Genomic DNA, 5094 nt, shown 5'->3' with positions numbered 1-5094 from the left:
TTTTTTGAGACAAACTGGAAACACAACATACCAAAACATATGGAAAGCATCAAAAGCAGTTCTAAGAGTGAAATTTGTAGCATTAAATACCTACATGAAAAAAGAGGAAAGATGTCAGCTAAACAATCTAACATTACATATCAAGGAACCAGACAAAGAAGAACAAACTAGGTCTAAAGTTAGTAGAAAGAAGAAAATAATAAAGATCAGAGCAGAAATAAAATAAAGATAGGAAAAACAGAACAGGTCTATAAAAACTAAGAGTTGGTGTTTTAAAAAGATAAACAAAACTGACTACTATGAACAATTACACACCAAGAAATTGGATAATCAAAAGAACTAAATGGTATGTACATCCTGTCGAGATTAAATCACAAAGAAATAGAAAATCTAAACAGAATAAAAACCATTTAGAACATTGAGTCGGTAATAAACAAAAAATGTCTCCCATCAAAGAAAATCTCAGGGCAAGGCAAGAAATCTCCTCTAGTAAATTCTACCAAATATTTAAGAAAGAATTAATGGGCTAGAATTAACGTGCTGAGCACAGTGGCTCATGCCTGTATTCCCAGCACTTTGGGAGGCCGAGGCGGGCGGCTCACTTGAGGTCAGGATTTTGAGACCAGCCTGGCCAACATGATGAAACCCCGTTTCTACTTAAAATACAAAAATCATCCAGGTGTGGTAGTCCCAGCTACTTGGGAGGCTGAGGCAGGAGAATCGCTTGAACCTGGGAAGAGGAGGTTGCAGTGAGCTGAGATCGCACCACTGCACTCCAGCCTGGGTGACAGAGCAAGCTTCTGTCTCAATCAATCAATCAATCAATCAATCAATATAACTAATGCCAATCCCTCTCAGACTCTTCCAAAAAATTCAAGAGGATAGAATGCTTCTAAACTCATTTCATAAACCCAACATTACCCCAATACCAAATCCAAACAAGAGCATTACAAGAAAGGAAAATTACAATATCCCTAATGAACATAGATGTGAAAATCCTCAAAAACAATACCAGCAAACCTAATTCAACACCACATTAAGAAAATTATTCACCATGATCAATTTGGACTTACCCCTGTAATCCAAGGATGGTCAACATACTCAAATCAAAAAATGTGATATGCCACATTAACAGAATAAAAAACGAAAACCACAGGATCATCTAAATAAATGCAGAAAAAGCATTTGACAATATTCACGTACTTTCATGACAAAACTCACAACAATCTAGGTACAGAAATGTACTTCAACACAATAAAGGCAATATATGACAAATCAACCGCTACCATCATTCTTAATGGTGAAAAGCTGAAAGCTTTTTCTCTGTGATCAGGAACAAGACTGATCTCATCTCTTCTGTTCAATATAATACTGGAATTTATAGCCAGAGCAATTATGCAATAAAATGAAATAAAAGGCATTCAAATTGGAAAATAAGTTATATTATTTGCTTGCAATGGCATGATGTTATACATAGTAAATTCTAAAGACTCCACCAAAAAACTATTAGAACTGATTAACAAATTCAATTAAGTCTGAAAATATAAAATTAACATACAAAATTCAGTAATGTTTCTGTATACTACTGAACAGTGTGAAAAAGAAGTCAAGAAAAGAATCCCTTTTACAACTGATACAGAAAACAAAATGCCTAGGAAAAAATTTAATTAAGGAAGTGAAAAATCTGTACACTGAGAACTATAAAACATTAATAAAAGAAATTGAAGACATAAATAAGTGACAAAATATCCTGTGTCAATGGATTGCAAGAATTCACTATTGTTAAGATGTTTATACTACCCAAAGTGATCAACAAATTCAGTGTAATCCCTATCAAAATTCCAATGACATTTTTTTTTAATAGAAATAGAGAACACAATTCTAAAATTCATGTGGAACCACAAAAGATCCCAAATAGCCAAAGCAATCTTGAGCAAAAAGAACAAATCTAAAGGCATCATACTAACTTCAAAATATACTACAAAGCTATAGTAATCACAACAGCACAAAACTGGCATAAAAAACAGACACATAGACCAATAGAAGAGCATAAACAGACCAGAAATAAATCCATGCATTTATTGTCAATTGATTTTTGACAAAGATGCCAGGAACACACAATGAATAAAGGATAGTTTCTTCAATAAATGGTCTTGAGACAACTAGTTGGATATCCACATGTAAAGAATGAAATTAGACCCTCATCTCACACCAGATACAAACATTCACTCAAAATATATTAAAGACTTAAGCATCAGATCCAAAACTATAAAACTACTAGAAGAAAACAGGAGGGAAAGCTCTATGACAATCACAAGAGTGAAGAGACGACCCACAAAATGGGAGAAAATATGTGCAAACCATATGTCTGATAAGGGATTAACATCCAAAATATATAAGGAACTCATGCAACTCAATAGCAAGGAAACAATCCAATGAAAAAATAGGCAAAGGACCTGAATAGACATTTCTTGAATGAAGACATACAAATGGCCAAAAAGTATATCAAAAAATCTTCAGTATCACTAATCATCAAGGAAACGCAATTTACAACCATAATGAGATTTCACCTTACATCTGTTAGACTGGCTGTTATCAAAAAGACAAAAAATAACAAGTATTGGGGAGTATGTGGAGAAAAGAAATACATAGTTAATGGAAGTATAAATTACTATAGCCATACGGATTTATGAAAAACTTATAAAACTACCATATGCTCCAGCAATCCCACTTCTGGGCATATATCCAAGGGGAGAAAAATCAATCTCTCAAAAAGATATCTGCTCCCCTGTATTCATTGCAGCATTATTCATAATAGCCAAGATATAAAATCAACCTTAGTATCTATCAGTCAATGAAGGGATAAAGAAACTGTGACTATATACACAATAAAACACTACTATTAAGCCTTCAAAATCAAAAGGAAATTTGGTAATTTGTGACAATATGGATGTACCTGGAGGGCATAATATTAAGTAAAAGATGCCAGGCACAGAAAGTAAAATACAGCATGACCTCACTTATGTGTGGAATCTAAGAAAGTTGAACTTGTAAAAGTGGAGAGTAGAATTGTGCTTAACATGAGTTGTGGGGAGTTTTGAGGGGGGCTTTGGTAGTAGTTGGTCATAGAATACAAATTTCAGTTAAGAGGAGTAAGTTCAAGAGATCTTTTGTACAACACGGTGACTATAGTTAACACTGTATTATATTCTTGTAAATTGCTAGTATAGATATTGTGTTCGCACCACAAAAAAATGTAAAGTATATGACGTAACGCATGTTAATTAGCTCAATTTAGCATTCCACATGTGTATACACATTTTAAAACGTTATACACAACATATAAAATTTTTATTTTTCAATAAAAAAATAATGCAAAAATAAAATTTATAGGTAAGTATGAGACAAGAGTAAAAACCACCTATATCCTTACCCCAGAGAAATATCACTATTAACATTTTGGTGTACATACACAAATTAATTAAAAAATAAATAAAATTTCAAATCTTGTTTTATTACCTCTCTTTTTACTTATTAATCTATCTTTAGCAACTCTGATATTAAATATTATTATATAATAGTTAAACTGTATGTACATAATTCCATGGTGGGTTCATAATTCATTTAATTTAAAATTATTTTACCATCCACATGGAATTGATATAAATACAGGCAACAGAGAAAGGTATAGAAAAAGTGGCCTTATATGAAGAGATATCAGCTAAAATTCCCCAGAGATCCATATTAAACCAATTTGATGAGAAGAAAAATCACACAACAATTAAGAAGTCAGCCTCTGGAGCCTTACTGTCTGGTTTAAATCTAAACCTACCACTTACATTAAACAAATTACTTGACCCATCTGTTTCTCCATCTCTCAAATTGTACAATGAGGATGATAAAAGTGTCTATCTCAAGGACTACTGTGAGGATTAAATGAGTTAATTATGAGTGCCTAACATATAGTATGTACTCTGTAAATGTTAGCCTTTTTTTTTAACCAATGACCTAAAGAAGATAGTAAACTATTAAATATTCAGTTCTACAGGTGACATAAATCAATGAAAGTACACATCAGAATGCAATGAAAAAACAAGATCATGGAGATACATCACAAGATACTTTTGTGAGTGTATAGGACAGAAAGCATATAATGTGGAAGGTAACTTTAATGTGTGATGGATAAATTAGAAGATAAAATCGATTTTATTTGTAAGTTGATAGTGTGCAAGCAAATAGTTATAGTCCAGGAAAGAAAACTAGGCTAGCTTTTAAACTGATAAAACCTTTTCAAATATATTCATATTTAATCGTCCTCATAAACCTGTGAGTTCTATTTGCCACCTTTGAATTTTGGAAGTGTTAAATGATTTAGGTAAGATTACACAGTAAGTGAGTTGATGCTATTGGGACCAGAATTTATAGATTTTAAACACAAATTTTGTGCTGTACTATACTGTCTTTCATTTTATACGCTTGTTATAAGACAAACACTGTGATATTTGAGGAAGTAGGCAAATCTGTATGTTGGACAAAATTTACTTCTGGAGTTGGCAAACTATAGCCAATGGGTCAAATCTGGCCTGCCTCCTGTTTTTGTAAAGTTTTACTGGAACTCATTGGACAAAATTTACTTCTAGAGTTGGCAAACTATAGCCATTGGATCAAATCTGGCCTGCCCCTTGTTTTTGAGAAGTTTTATTGGAACTCAGCCATGCCTATTCATCTATAAGTTGTTTATGGTTATTTCCATGTTACAACAGAATTAAGTGGTTACAACAGAGGCCACATAGCCCACGGAGCAAAAACTGTTTCTAATCTGGCCCTTTACAGAACAAGTTTGCCAACACCTGATCTACCTGACTGAAAATAAAGTAAAAAACATTCTTCAACTTATGGAACAAAGCACAAAAGCAAGATCTGTGGCTTAAAATGTGTATATGACCACAAATCCTAAAGATGTTCACTACTGTTTGCTCATAACCAAAAAACTGAGATAACAAGGCAGAACAAATAATCAGAAGACTGAGATTACAAGGCAGAACAAATAATCAGAAGACTGAGATTACAAGGCAGAACAAATAATCAGAAGAC

The sequence above is a fragment of the Mandrillus leucophaeus genome, unplaced genomic scaffold (genome assembly GCF_000951045.1).
Source record: "Mandrillus leucophaeus isolate KB7577 unplaced genomic scaffold, Mleu.le_1.0 Scaffold163, whole genome shotgun sequence".
Taxonomy (NCBI): domain Eukaryota; kingdom Metazoa; phylum Chordata; class Mammalia; order Primates; family Cercopithecidae; genus Mandrillus; species Mandrillus leucophaeus.
This window is presented reverse-complemented; position numbering follows the sequence as displayed.